At 43.6% G+C, this 15843-nt stretch overlaps 1 long non-coding RNA gene across 2 annotated transcripts; it reads left to right on the forward strand.

Annotated features, from left to right (window-relative positions):
• Positions 1 to 6398: 6398 nt before the first annotated feature.
• On the forward strand, positions 6399 to 13947 carry LOC146438670 (uncharacterized). Of its 2 annotated transcripts, XR_014851882.1 has the most exons (4): positions 6399 to 6714; positions 8325 to 8988; positions 9174 to 10023; positions 12573 to 13947. It is a non-coding gene; the product is annotated as an uncharacterized LOC146438670 (long non-coding RNA). The 2 variants fall into 2 exon arrangements; XR_014851881.1 differs by lacking the exon at positions 12573 to 13947 and having other exon boundaries at positions 9174 to 10320.
• The last annotated feature ends 1896 nt before the right edge of the window (positions 13948 to 15843 follow it).

Here is a 15843-nt window from a genome sequence, read left to right on the forward strand (position 1 = left end):
AACATTCATTTTTGTAACTATTTTTCCTTTCAACACGCACATCCAAATTCTCACCTGTGATCCTTTCACACAAACATTTTGACCTTTCCTGCCCTGCCTGAAGAACAGACCATCTTCATTTTCCTGTTACTTGGCAACGGGAGGGAGCAGCTCTTAGGACCAGACCTGAGTGTATTCTCCCCTATGCAGCCACACAGATTTAAATAAAAAAGCAACACTCATGCCAAAAAGAAAAGCTTGGGGAAACAAAGATGCAGATTATGAGGTTTAAAGCTGACAGAGCAACAGCAGGAGCAATTGTAGAGCCACATATTCAACAGCTTCAGGAGCTCACAGGTTTGAGGAGGTGGCACCACCCCATGATTCTCTTATCTGCCCTCCAGTTAAGTGAGACCAGCAAATCTCCAGAGTGCATTGTTTTCTTTGGGTTGTGTTGGATTTCTTTCTGTGTGTTTAGCTTACCAGCTAGCCTTGTCCTGGCAAGCAGCCAGCAAATAAATATGTGATCAATAAACAGGAAGGAGAAACAATAAGTCCTAGATGGTGGTTGGAATGTAGGACAAGGGGGTTCCCTCCCTGGCTCTGTGAGAAATTCGTTGTGCATCTTTGAACAAGGATCTTAACTTCCTCTGAGTAAATACTGCTTTACAAAGGTTATGTCATTCACCAAATCAACTGCTCTTCTAACTGGACAAAAATTGTTAAATATGCTAATTTGTAAAACTTATAAAATTGTAGAAATCCAGTGCCAGGTGTGCCCATGACAAATGGGAAACCTGTAAGCTTCCAAAAAAGGTCTGCTTTGTATTTTACTATTTTAACACTGTTGTAAGGGTTTTTCGCTTTTGATATCAGGCACCATCCTAGCCATTTCCATGCCAGGTACATAATTTACTAAAAAACTTGGCGAGTTTTTGCTGACTAATATGAAAGAAATTCAACCTGTAGGCTGTCAGTGTTGTTAGGCTGCCTCTTTTATTGGATTTGTGTTTTTGTCAGGGGTTTTTAGTGTCAGTGGATTCCTAACAGAAGCCAACTTCCACTAGCAAACCATTCAGTCTCTAGAGGTGTTGAAGACCACTCTGGCTGTGGCACCTGTGGCTGTGCTTGAGGGGTGATTGGGGTGGTGCTGGATTGAGAGTTGGACCAGGAGATCTGGAAGGTCTCTTCCAACATCAGTGATCCTAGAATTGCTCTGTCCCTGGTGCAGGCCCTTGAGCTTGTTGAACCTCACTGGGTTCTTGCAGTCCCACTGCTCAGGCTTGGCCAGGTCCCTCTGGATGGTCCCTTTCTTCGCTGGTGTCACCTGTCCAGCTCAGCTCCCTGTCAGCTGGAAAGGTGCAGGGGGTGCTCTCAATCCCACTCTCTGTGGCATTGATAATGACATTAAAGAGCCCTGGTGCCATGGCAGAGTCCTGAGGGACACCCCTCATCCCTCACCTCACATGGAGCCACTGACCAAAGCCCCCTGGCTGTGTCCATCTGGACAGCTGCTCCTGCACCAACTGGCCTGGCCTTCCAAGCCAGGGCTCTCCACCATGGAGCTCAGGATGTGGTGTGGGACTGAGTGGAGAGCCTGGGGGGAGCCTGGGGCACAGCAGAGCCTAAAAGGCTACAAGTGCAGGGGTTGTGCTATGTGGGTGCAGCTGCTTCCAGCCAAATGCGAGTGGCTCTGCTGTGCCTTGCTGTGCCTTGCTGTGCCTTGCTGTGCCTTGCTGTGCCTTGCCTTGCCTTGCCTTGCCTTGCCATGCCTTCCTGCCTTCCTTCCTTCTCTCTTTCTCTCTTTTTCTCTCTTTCTCTCTTTCTCTTTCTCTCTTTCTCTCTCTCTTTCTTTCTCTCTTTCTCTCTTTCTCTCTTTCTCTCTGTCTCTCTTTCTCTCTTTCGCTCTTTCTCTTCCTTTCCCTCCTTCCTTTCCCTTCCCTTCCCTTCCCTTCCCTTCCCTTCAAAACTTCCCAAAACTTCCCAAAACTTCCCAAAACTTCCCAAAACTTCCCAAAACTTCCCAAAACTTCCCTTCCCAAAACTTCCCTTCCCAAAACTTCCCAAAACTTCCCTTCCCAAAACTTCCCAAAACTTCCCTTCCCAAAACTTCCCAAAACTTCCCTGAAACTTCCATTCCCTGAAACTTCCCTGAAACATCCCTCCCCTCCCTTCGCCTCTCCTCCCCTCCCCTCCCTTCCCTGAAACTTCCATGAAACTTCCGTGAAACTTCCCTGAAACTTCCTTCCTCCCTTCTTCCCTTCCCGAAACTTCCCAAAACTTCCCTTCCCTTCAAAACTTCCCTTCCCAAAACTTCCCTTCCCTTCCCGAAACTTCCCTTCCCTTTCTTTCCTTTCTTCCTTTCTCTTTCTTTTTTCTTTCTTTCTTTCTTTCTCTCTCTTTCTCTTTTTCTCTCTCTCTCTCTTTCTCTTTTTTTCTCTCTCTCCATCTCTTTAACTTTTCTTCTCTCCCTTCCCTTTTCCCCTACCCCTTTGTCTCAAACCCCCATGCAGGGGTAGATAGTGTAGCTGTAGCCGTATCAACGGAGTAATTTTCTAATAAAACTTGTTGAGTTTCTGCAGGCTGTGACTTTTGTCGTTCCTTTCCATCATGAGCATTTACAAGTTTTGGGTGCTTCCTGCCCCTTGAGGGTGGGTTCACAAGGGACACACTAATCAAAGTTCTGTCTCACGCAGTTTTCTTTGGGGTGTTTTTTGGGAATCTCCTGGATGAGTTTGTCCCAACTGGCTGGTATTGCCAGTTAACATGCCAAAAGCTACTTTCCCCTGAAGGAAAAGGGCACTTGATTTGAAGGTGTCCCTTGCTCCCTTAGAGACTCATGCTTTGGGGTCACCATCCGGGCTGCATGGCCAGGAGTAGACAGCCATGGTGACTCCAGAGCACACAGGGTTTGGTTTGTGTGGCTTGTGAATGTTACCTCCTGTGATCACTTCTTATCCCATTCACTGTCCTTTTCTGTTGCCTCCAAGTGAGTTTGCCCCTGGAAGTTGAGGCTTTACCAAAGGCAGGCATAGTCAGGAGGTACTCTTTAAATGGAACCTCATTTCTCTCCTGTCTGAAACATGACTTCCCTGTGAAGCAGATTCTTCTTTGCCTTACTGGAATGGGACACAGAATTTGAACATCCGGACATTATCTGTGATCCAGGCTCTCCTCCCGAAGCCAGAAATAAAATTATCTCTTGGAGCAGAGCACCTGTGTCTGCTGAGATCAGGGAAGAGAAGATGTTTTTCTCTCCTTGTCCATTGAACTGGAAGCTCACTTGGGCCCTACAGCTTCTGTTGGAGGAAATGTTCCTGAAGCCTCTGCAGCATGTCAGGAATTTGATTGCAAAGCAGCCCTTTATTAAAATGCCCAAGTAATTTGGATGGCTACTATAAATGGTGTTACAAACCCAAGAAGGAATACAGATTGCCTTTTGTGTGCATGTGTTTTGCTTTCTCAGCACTTTGCAGGCATTTTGATTGATAAAATCTTTTTGGCACTGATTCTGTGTCCAAGACTTTTAAATTCTTGAATCATCAAAAGAGCTAAGGTAATCACAAGAAATACTATATGACTGCTGAGGGTTGGTAGTCAAAAGAATCTTGTCACTATGGGTAGCAGTGGTCTCCAGGGTCTGCTTTCTTTGGCCTTGCCAGTACAACAACATTTTGTTTCTCTTGGCACAAATATCTGCTATTTAGAGAACAGATTTTAGGTAGGACATCCATGGAAGCCTAGGCTGTATTTTACATTTGCTTTCTGGGCACACAAGTGAAGCGTGACAGAACAGGAAGATGTTGCCAGTTTTATTGCTGGATTTTCCCTTATGCCTGGATGGTTCCTGAACACTCATTTCCTATTCTGTCTAATCAGCTTTGACAGGTACTTTTTGCAGCCCAGTTCTCTCTGAAAAGAAATATTTCTGTAGTGCTTAGGAAGGATGATGAGGCAAAGCAAATGGTACAGGTGAGGCAGATGGTGTCTTGTGAAACTGAAAATGGGGCCATTACTGCACAGGTACCAATCTGCTCAGTGGGATTTTTCATCTCAGCTTCCTTAGGAAGGAGCCTGCAGTGTCCCAGACCAAACTGAAGACCATTTATGACTTGCTGCCTGACTGAGATTTAAGTGAGAGACACATCAGTTTATTCCTGAACTAACTTCCATGCAGCTTGTCAGAATACCATGTACAATACCCAAGTTTTTATGTATAGACACCCATAAATATGCCCAAAAATGCAGTGACTGCACAGAAATAAAAAGAAAAAGGTTATGCTAATTTGTAAGTTTTTTTCATGTGATTTGAACCTGAAATTATACCAGATGAGGGTTTTTTAAAGTGGTCACCCAGCACTCCTGAAGTTCCTGTGCCTCCAACCAACTTCAGCAGCAGCTGCTGCACCCATTTGAGGATCAGGACGTTCTGGCCTTGTTTGGGCTCAGGAAAGCAGGCAAGGCTGTGCTGTGCTTGGCTGTGTGACACTGGCAAAACTGCAGCTGAGCTCCTGTGCTATTTGCTAAAGGAACAGCAGGGGAATGCCAGGAGCTGCATTAAAGCAGGTGACACTGCCATCCTCATGGTGCTGCTCTGCCTTCTCCAGCCAAATTCCTGCTTCGGAACTCTGTTTCGTGTCATATGTGTTAATCATCTTCTTGTGACCATGAGGAAAACCTAAGCAGAGCAAATCTTTAAGTTTCCAAAAGTGAGACAAATGTTTTGACTTCTGTGCCTTTATTGTTGAGGCTATTTCTCTCTTGGGGCAAATGATTACTTGGCCAAAAATTACTTACAAAAAATTACTTGGCCAAGCATTACAAGTGTTATACTGAGGTAAGAGGTTATTGTAGCTCTGCATTCATCACTGCTGACTCAGCAGCAGCAGCATAACTTTATATTGAAAAGAGTAAGCCCAAACAGGGGCTAAGAGGTGGAAAATTGACTTAACAAGGAAGAGAAAAGACAATAATATGAAAAGAGAACAAAGATGTGATGAATTTACAAAGAAAAAAAATCTTAAATCCTGTCAGCGTTTTTACAATATTGAGGAATGGAAATGGATCCTGTAATAGCAAAGAAGAGAAATATTTGAAGCTGTCCCTAGAATATATTTCAGTGCAATTCATCAGCTACTGTAAAATATTGAGGACAAGGACACAGCAGGGTTCAGGAGGGATCCAGGAGGCACAATAGATGTTACTTGGCCAACCAAACTTTTGCTCCCTATAATCCAGTCTTTTCAGTACAGTGACCAGCCAAGAAAAAGGTGAATTAAATCTCATTGCCTTAACTCATATAAAGAAGTCTGAAATAAATATATGTTTTCCAGGGAGAAGTTGTGCAAATCAAAATAGAGTGTATACTGCCCGTGATAATAACATTTCATAGACTTGTGCCTAGCTGCAGTGCAACTGGCCCCTTTTTAGCTGGTTTGTTTGGGTTTTTTTTTTCTTAATAGAGAATATTATCTTTCTCTAGGTAGCTGCTTTTACAGTTCAGTATACTTGAGCAAACTGGTGTAATTTTCCTCTGTAAATGCATTTTCTGCTACAAACACTGGCAATTCATGTATTTTGGGTGCAAGAAGAGCTTTCACCTAATGATCAGAACTACATCATTGGATTTTCTTGTGTGAATCACCTCAAATTATTGTGTCCATCTTTCACTCCTCTGCTTGAAGGGGTTAAGCTGTGTGAATCAGTTATAATAGAAGACTGGACTTTTTTTGATTACTCATACCAGAGAATACAGAAGCTCTAAAGGATGAGCCACCTGGCTTGTTGTATATCATAAAAAGGAAGTTTTTATTAGAAAATTAATTCCTGTACTGGGAACTGATGGCACACCATGCCAATCAGCAGCATTTGATACCCAGTTTGGCATTCTTTATTGGGAATGCACTTCTGGGGTGGTTCCGTCTCAGATAATGTTTAAACTGACCTTATTTTAATTAAATCTGGACTGTCTAGATTGGTGTCTGTTGATGTTTGCTTTGGTCAAGTATTTATAATACTATGTAATTTTTCAGAATGGTTTATTCTCATTGGCACTTGACAACAGTTTACTGGAATTTCCTGGCATCACTTCAGACATCAGAAATACTCTTTGTTAATGTTTAAGCCATGGTTTCACTTCAGCTGAAGCTCCCTTCATAAATACTAGTGCAAAATTCATAAATTCTAGAGTAAAACTGTGGTAAGATAAGAAAAAGCTGTGAGCAACTTAAACCTAAACAAGTTACAGCTGTGCCCCTAAACAAGAGAAATAAACAGAGAGAATGGAGTTAGAGAATGGAGAGGTGAATGTGGATGTGAGTGACTGATTGGAGAAGGCACCTGTGGATTATTTGCTAACCAACTACAATGGAATAAAGAGAACCTGTTGTGCATGTGAAGAAAGGGTATAAAAAGGTGTACCAAGAACTAGGAAGGGGCTGATGCCTGCCACAGTGGTGGTTGCCCGTCTGAGTGCACTGTCATAAAACTGCAGCAGAGACTATATCATCTATAAATTCTGTTTATGTCATTATGTCAGGACTCTTGCATGGGATGGGATCATGGTGTGCTTTGAGTTTTGCCTCTCTTTTGCAGGCTCTAACCTATAGGTTCCCTTTTTTTCAGCAGCTGGGGCTGATTATTACTTGTGCCCTATGGGTAATATCACACTTACTTCCATAGTAAATCCATTCCATAACTCCATTCTCACAGGAAAGGAAACAAGCACTGGATTAAGTAAGTCAATAAGTCTTGTGTTACTGTTCTGTAGTTTGCACTTTCAGACTTTTTCATGAGCCTTGTTGTCTGCTAAGTGACTTTAGTAAGTTTATGGGGTTTTTTTGGTTTTGGTTGGATTTTTTGTTGTTGATTGGTTTACTGGTTTTAAGAAGTACTGCCCACTTAAACTGAGATTAAGTCCTAGAGTTCTCATAGTTGCATCTTCAGTGACAACCCCAGGGAAGGTCCTTAAACCTTTGCAGTTTACCCACTTATTTTGCTCTCTGGGGGTAGCAGCACCTATTTTGGCACAGCATCTTCAGTGCTCGGTCTAGAAGGAAATGGTCTGAACTTAGAGATTCACTTTGACAAGGCAGAGAGGACCACAGTCCTGAAAAGTGCCAAGTCTGCATCAACTGTGTTGCTTTCAGGATTCATCAACATGCATCATTCATTTGGCATAAGATATTTATGGGACTGATGGTAGCTCTTGTACTTTCCCTTTTACCCAGGAGAGGGCTGCAGACTGTTAATTGCAGAATGGATTTTATGGTGAGTTCAGATACACTTCTTCAAGAGGGCTGTGCAATTAGGTTAAATGTCAAAATTGCTTACATACTAAGCATTTTGCTAAGACATTGTATAGAATTGCTTATTTAGGAAAAGACTTAAAAAAAAAATTAAGTGAAGGCACAATAATAATAAAACCACAAAAGACTGACATAGAATTGATTTGATTTTAAATGTTTGTTTAATGAGTAGAACAAGAATCCCCAAAACCAGGAGTGTGGAAAACTGCTATGGGCCTATCTGCAGTTTAGCAAAATTATTCCAGATGTTATTTGCTGTTTGGGCTTTGGTTTGATTTGATCTTTCGTTTCCAGTTCTAAGTGGAAAATTAATCCATTAAACATGGAAATGGTTGTAATGTATACATGGCTGGAGCCCCTCTGCCATGGAAACAGGCTAGGACAGCGGGGTGTGTTCAGCCTGGAGAAGAGAAGGCTGCAGTCAGACCTTCCAGTGCCTAAAGGGGCTCCAAGAGAGCTGGAGAGGACTTTGGACAAGGGCATGTGTGACAGGAAAAGGGGGAATGGCTTCAAACAGGAGGACAGGTTTAGATTAGATATTAGGAAAAAATTCTTCCCAGTGAGGGTGGTGAGGCTCTGGCACAGGCTGCGCAGAGAAGCTGTGGATGTTCCACCCCTGGAAGTGCTCAAGGCCAGGTTGGGTGGGGCCTTGAGCAACCTGATCTAGTGCAGGAGGTTAGACTAGATGACCTATAAAGGTCCCTTCCAACCCAAACCATTCTATGATTTTATAATTCCATAATGTGCTCAAGCTCTCGTGCTTCTCCCAGGACTCTTGGGTGAGACCTTCAATAAGCCATAGGAGCTGAAAACTCATCGGTTCCTACAGGGCCTGGGGTAGGCAGAGAAAGGCAAGAGAAAGGGGAATTGCATGGTCTGCCTGCACTGTTCAGAGCTGGGGTTGTGTAGAGGACCTGAAGCCCATGTGAGGTTATACTGAAAGCTGCTGGACTGAATAAATACAATTAAGTTCTGAAAACTGATCATTTAAGAGCAATTTCATAAGACACTGTTTTGTGTTTCTCTTGTTGCCTTCAGGTTGCAGTGAAGCTTCTGTAAACCTTGATGTGGGATCTGAAAGGCATCACACTGTTGGTTTGCACCACTCCAACTCTGTGCTTTCCCCAGGGTGACTCTGTTTGAAAAGCCACCTGTGCCAGGCTGCTGTTCTCAGTAAATCTGCCCAACTGAAGCTCTTTGTTGTGGGCTGTTGTGGGGTGGGATAGAGCACAGACCAGGACCCTCCAAACCTTGAATTCTGTCTGATTTGTTTTAGTTTTGCAAGTTTAAAAAGTGGGTTGAAAAGCCCTGAAAAATAATGTAGTCTACTTTTTTCTTTTTTTCTTTTTTTTTTTTTTAAGGATTTGTATTTTATGCTACATTGTAATCTTGGTTCTAGATTTTTCCTGCTTCTGCTAAATTATAAATCTTGGTAATCAGAACCTGAGCTGTGAAATAATTTAGTCAATCCTCTGACAGACAAACTTAACTATACAAAGCTGTGCAGGGACATGTAGGTGCCACTAAGAGTTCATTGGTCAGATATCCCAGGAACATGAACCCTGAGGTCCATGGGGATTCAGTTTTAAGTTCAAGGTGTACATGGTGTTCTTTTTCTGGTATTTTCCTAAACTGAGCTGGAATGGAAGACTCCTGTTTCAATTTTGGCTCTGTCCCTGGTTCCCCAGGTCACCTGGATCAAGTAAGTATTTCTTCCAAGGCCTTTTGTTTCAGCTACAGATGGTTCAGAAGGGGATTCTGGCAGATTTCTCCTGCCCATGCTGTGCCCCTGAAGCAGATTGTTGCTGCCACTTTCCCTCCTTTCTCCTGAAGATTTCCATTCCTTCGACATCCTTGTTTCCCTGTGTCTGTTGCTCTCCCTCACAGGCAAACAGATCTGCTGAAACTCTCCACAAGGGCAGCCAGCATTAGGGGGATGTGAGACCACCCTTCTGAGGAAGCAGGAATTACAGGAAATGCCTGAAAACAGTGGAATTGCTTGTTCAATGAACACACTAGAATGCAGATATTCATCTCTGAATGCAGCTGTCACATTCACTGCCCTGTGAAGAGTGCCATGAATGTGCTGATCTGCAAAATAATGTCACTTTTATATAGTTTGTTTTCCCTTTTATGACTTTTTATACTCTGGTTCCATGACTAGCTGCAGTGTGTGAAAAATCTATCATGAGATCCTAGTGTGAGGTCTGCCTGAAAAAGGCCACAACTGAAACAGAACATCTCAGAGTGAAGTGAGCAAAAATTGTCTCCACAGTGGAAGGTTCTCATCAAAGAAAGGGAGAACCACTGAGTCACCTTGTGTGCCCTGAAATTGGGCTGTTGTTTCAGCAAGGCACACTGGGAGCACCAGAAGTGCCAAGTTAACTCCACTGTTGGCTTATGAGCCAACAACGGACAAGATGTCCTTGTCACATCTAACCTGATAACTTGTCCAAGCATGTTTTCATAAAGATTGAGAGAATACAACCAAAACCACTACAAATCACCCAAATACAATGCCTTGAGCTGCATCTCAAAGGTACCATTTATCTGTGGAATCAGATCACAGTGTAAAAGAGTTGTTTGAGCAAGTTAGAGAACTATTACAGCTTAATTAAATTAAGGGCTTTTTTCAGCGTGGAGCTCTTGGCCAGCACAGCCATCCCACAACACGGAAGCTGACATTGTGCTTAGTGGCTGTGTTTATCTGCCAGAACACCCAGATGAAAGCACCAGGGTGAGGACTGGGAGATTTTTATTCTCTTTCCAGTCTTTCCACAATTTTCTCCTGTGATTTACGACTTACCTTGAGTGTGGTGCCAGAGGAGCACTTCTAGCTGCATCTTTTTTAACCATAACATGTTATAGCTGATGGTTTTACTGGACATGCACTGGTGGAAATGGCTTGAGGGAAAGAGTCAGAGCCCTGCCAGATCTGCTGCTGTCTCTCCAGCTGTACCTCTTTCCTATCCTGTTGTTTTCAGAGCAAGGCATTGAGCAGCCAAGTACAGTATCTTTTTAACCCTGCCCAGCTGTAACACTCTTGATTGTACCCTAAAACAGGTGTCACAAAAATAGCCACAAAAACTCCCAATGAATAGAAAACTATAAATAAGTGCAGTGCCACAAATCTGTGGGGCAGCTTTGGAAAAGTAGCATCAAGTGTTCCTCAATTCCATTTAAGAGCTTGATTTACAGGTGAAAGAAATTAAGTACTATTTCAAACAGGAGTTGTTTTTTTTGTTTTTTTTTTCTGGCAAAATGAAGATTTAGGCATTGATTCCTATTGAATTTAGGATAATTCTGTTTTCATTTCAGAGGGCTGCAGCAAACTGCCTGCCCAGCTTTGCTCCTAGGTCTGTGCTGTCAGTCACTTCTGCTCCAGAGGGAACCCAGAGTGTGGGAAGAAATCTTAAATCAAAATTTCCACAGCTGACTGACACATCCACAAGTCCTTAACACCTGTGGGAGCTCACCTTGCACAATATGCTGGGTGCCACTTGTCTCACAGTTGGGCTTCGTTGCAGAACTGATAGTTAACAACACCTGGCAAAACCACAGACCCTCAGGTCACAGACCCTTTTTTCCTGCTTTGACAGGCTCAGGTCCTTGTTGTTTCTCTACTTGAGATATGAAAGTTTGAAATAAAACCAGATTCTCCGTGGGGGGATTGTGAAAGAAGAGGTACATTGCAGGTTTTTTCTCTCTGAGAGCTGTGGGGAAAACTGAAAATCTTTTTGTGTAGGAGACAAGGGAGATTTAAAAGACACCTTTAAAGTGAAGTAGGATTTCTTAGAATTAAGAATGAAACAGTTCCCAGCAGTGTTCTGAGCACTTACCTAACAGTTGAAATGAAGTTGTTTTCCCACAAGTGCTAAGTATTTTCCTCTAAGTGCTAGATGTTTCCAAACCATCTACAATATAAATTCAAGCTCCCCAGACTGAACCAGTTATCAATATCGTGATGTGTGAGAAATATATTGGCTGTGATGCCTCTTGCATGTAGCTAAGCTTTTCCCCTCAAAATGTTTCTTTTGAAAGTGTATTATATCTCCATATATGTAGCTTCTTTAGGTGATGGAAGATGTTAGAAGGTCTTCCTGGAGCCTTCTTTTCTCCAGGCTGAGCACCCCCAGCTCTCCCAGCCTTTCTCCATAAGGGAGGTGCTCCAGCCCTCAGAGCATCTGAAGATGCTCAGAGTGGAGAAGGATACCTGGGAAATAGCAGAGTTGTATCCTGCAAAACAGCATCAGATCCCATCAGATTTAAATAAAGTCTGGATTTTGGGACCCTCTGTGAATAGCCAGCAGCTGGCATTGCTGACATTTGAGTCTGTTCAAGCACTTACAGTTCTGTGATATTTTTTGAAAACCCAGAATCCGTTTCTCTTCCCTGCTCACTTTTCCATGTCACTCTCTGAGGGTATCTGTACCCACAGCCTAAACAAGGAGATGGACTCATTTCCTTAGAAATGCCCTTAAAATGAGAGGATTTTATGGAAGAGGCTTTGCTTTAAGAAAAATCCCCCTGAAATCAGATGCAGAAGGTAATGCCAGCTGCTTCACTGCCTGCCTGCTGGTTTGTTTACAGCTCTTTTCATTCTGTATTTTTTTCTAGCTCAACAAGTGAAGAAATGCAACCGCACACGTTCGGGGGTGCCAAGTGTGACCCCAGCGCCGTGCCAGCGCTGTGCCTGCGGTGGAGGTGTTGTGTAACCCAGCCTGAGCACAGCCAGCCCCTTCCCACCCTGCAGCTGCAAACATGGGCATGCACACCCCTGCACAGCCTCCTTTCATCTCTCCACTCCGTGCTCAAAGCAGCAAGAAGCACCAGCAGGTGAAGGAAAGGAGGCTGAGACAGCCCCCCGACCTGATGTCCATCTCTGCCTCACTGTTGGCCTTATCTGCTCTCCAACACTCATCTCACAGCTACATCACCTTTCGTTATGTTTTTACTGCTCTGGAAGCTCACTGGGTTAAGATTACCAATGAGGTTTCTGATCAAGCGTGAAGGAAGTGAGGACACACATAGCACTGCTGTTGTGGTGGTGCTTTCTTGGCGTTTCTGCTGTTAAGGCAAATGAAATTTTTTTTCTCTTTTTTTTAGTAGTGTTTTATAGACATTCTGATGCCATTTGCTTAGGCAAACATAGGTAAACAAGCATCTTTGCAGCATTGCTGCAACATTTGCTCATAGACAAGGAGGGTTTTAAGGCAGATATTTTTCCCCATGTCTTCTAGCCTGCAGTGTTCCAAGTAACTTCATGTCTTTCTATTCTCTTTCCAGGTACCTGTGACTCCCACCCACTGGTGAAGATGCTGAGAGCAGCTGGAGGAATGAGGAATTTTAAGTACCCCTTGCTGTAAAAGGCCTAATTCTTAATTACACTCTTGCGTTAGCCTTGCCAAATTCAACAGTCAAGCTAACAAGAGATATCTCTCAAAACTGGAATTTGTTTCAATTGTGTTTTATTTTTAAGAAGGTGAGTGAACCCACAAGAATTCCCTCTGCAGGATACATCTTCAGTCATTTCACAACTGCTAAGAGTAAACTGCCTGCTGAGTTATTCATGACCCTCTCAGCCTGGCTGATGTATATCTGATCACTTCCTGAGGCTGCTGTGAGGAATAAATCAAGCATCTCCCTTCATGCTGAGTGCTGGCACATCACTGAATTTCTCTGGGACTCTATGAAAGAGGAAAAAATCAACACAAACCAGAATCTGTCCTACTTCCCAGATGAGCTACCCAGCATTTTAGCTCTCAAACCAATTCTCCTCCTTGTGCCTCTGAGTCTTGATGCTCTTATTTCTCCACCTAAAGCTCATTGCTTCCATCATGCCCATATGTAAAAAATTGTGATCAGCCAGGTTATATCACTGCACTTTTATCACTGTCTCTGGGGCTTTCTTACTCCTGAAGGACTATCTGGAGTGACAGTCACACTGGAGAAGCAAGAAAACTTGTGTTAAGGAAGGTGAAAAGCAGCTGGTGGAGGAAGGGGTAAAAGTCAGAGATGCGAAAGAGTGAAGAGCAAGGAGGAAAGACTGGAAAAAGAAGAGCCAAGCCTTGACTCTGAAAGGCAAAATTTACACTGGAGAATGGCTTTGGTCAAAATGCTGATGGTGGGTTTGAGAGGCAGCTCTGACAGAGGAATCTGCCCAGCTGGCCCTGCCCAAAGAGGTGTCAAATGAACATTGATAGTCTTTAGGGCTTCAGAAGCAAACCCCCCAAAAAGCTTCAAGCTCTGTTGGATGTTTTTTCTGAAAATACAATGTTGTTAATCTGTTTAGGGATGGAAAATCAAAGCCTGAACTTTTTCTGAGCAACATGCTCAGCTACAAGCCTAGCCAGAGGACAGCCCAGGTACAAATTCCTTCTGCATTTGATTTGAGCCCATGTGGGATGTTTAGGTTCAGGGCAGCTGTTAGGTCCTTAGCCCAAGGCTGGCTCTGGAGGTGACCCCATCCAGCCATGATCAGAAAACTCCACACAGCCACTCACCTGTGCTTTGGAGAAGATGGAAACTCTGTCTGCTCAAATGGACTGAAGACCTGCTGTGGCACCACTGGGTGACTGCAGGGCACCTTCCTTGGTTCCAAAACCACCAGCATCCTCTGCAGCAGCAGGAAATGTCCATCACACCAGGTACACAAGAGAAATAACAGAGACATACCTCTGCAGTCTCATGAGATGTATCCAGAGATCAGCACTTACCTTGGGTTAAATTAGGTGTTTGGTAGTTTTCTGTCCCTTATGGGCTTTTTTTTAGACTCTTCAGAGGATCCCAGCAGGTTTAGAGTTACCCAAAGGCTTCTTTTTATATCACTTTTTCAAAAGGTTGAGTCAAAACTGCTTCTCATCAGCCCCTTAACTCCTAATTTTTCAGAATTTAATTTGAATTACTGCCATGGGGCCAGGTCAGTGAGGCTAGTGACCTGCTTATAGTCTGAAGCAGAGGCAGCCAGGCTGGGCTAGAGCTGAAAACTGCCTCTTTCATCTGCCTAGTTGGAACCAAGGAAAGTGAGAACATTGTGGATGGGTCAGGGGCTTCTATGCCACAGCTTGCTTGTACTGCACAGACAGGATCCCCTATGCCCCAGAGCAGAGAGGATAGGGACAAAAACACCAGGGAATAAATCCAGTTGTATCACCCATTTAACTTGGAACAGCAGGCAAGTTTGGATAGAATCTTTTTTGGAATCAACTGAAACTGCTGGAAAAGCAGACAAAGCCTGAGGTCCTTCCCCCCCAAACATGTCACAGCCACGGCAATAGTGCTGCTACTGTTAAAAAATTCCCTCCTTGGTTTGTGGTGATAAACAAATGACAGTAAAGGGGGCAAAACTTCACAGTTTTGTAACTTTTCCAAACCCACGTGCACACGTGAGCCAGCTGTGCAGAGGGAGCAGCTCGGTGCAGCTGCAGAGGACATGTGCAAGAGTCTGTGCTCAGCTAAAACCTCTGTGTAGGTGTAGGAACCCTTTTTCCTATGGCTACACCATCATCCCAGGGATAATCACTGCTGGACCACTCTCACAGAGAAGGTTTGGGATTGAAGAGTGGATAACGTGAATTTTCTGTGGTTTGTTTTTCCCCAGCAGGCTCCCAAAATAGGTTTGAGGGGTAAAGTCTTTGTATAAAAGCGTAATATTCACTGAGAAATTAATTCTCATTAAGTATGTGAGGTGTTAACAAGTAAGAAAGGTGCTTTAACCAAAATAACCATGTGTTTTCTGTGAGGCTTTGTGATGGGGAAACTGAAGGGAGCAGCAAAGCATAGAGGGAACCAGGTTGGCCCTTGCCCAGCCAGGTGGGAGGGCTGGAGGGAGAGTTCAGCCTCCCATCCCAAGGGTGAAGGGGATGTATTTGTGGTTCCTGGCAAGGAAAATATGGATTTCTGTGGTTTTAGACCATTATTTATTTATTCATATTTTCATGAGCTGTGTTATGATATGTATTTTTAAGGCAAAGTGTCTTTATCAAAGCTTTGCATTTCTTTAAAACACCTATGCCATTTCTTTGCACTTCTCAGCCTGGCGATTGTGAAACGTGGGTTTTGGATTAATTTCCCAGGTTTAACTCAATTTCTGCTGGGTTAAAGGACTTTATCTATTTATTTCAGCCTGAATTGCAAAGGGCTTTTTGTCTGTGTTCTGTCCTGCCCCATTCTCAGAGAGTGCTGCACCTCTGAGATTAAATTGAACATGGGCTGGAAATGAGGTGGTTAATCTAGTTTTTGAAATTGCCAATGTTTTAAAATTGTTTGAGCCCCACCCCCCAGGTGTGTTGAGGCAGGGGAGAGATGCAGGTGGGTAGAGGGAGAGTGAGAGAGGGGGTGGGTTTGTGCACCAGCTCAGAGCCCCAGCCCAAGGCAGAAACCTTTATGTTTGAGTGAATATTCTGCAGACAAAAAGCGAGTGAGGGATTTGGGCCTATAAAAGAGAAGCAAAAAAACCCCAACCCACAATTTTCCTTTTTCCCAGTATTTCTCTTTACCAGTGTAGTCAAAGCTACAAGCCTGGGTAGTGAGCAGCTGAGAGGCGGCGATTGAACAG

The sequence above is a fragment of the Lichenostomus cassidix genome, chromosome 4 (genome assembly GCF_008360975.1).
Source record: "Lichenostomus cassidix isolate B80296 chromosome 4, HeHo_3.0, whole genome shotgun sequence".
Taxonomy (NCBI): domain Eukaryota; kingdom Metazoa; phylum Chordata; class Aves; order Passeriformes; family Meliphagidae; genus Lichenostomus; species Lichenostomus cassidix.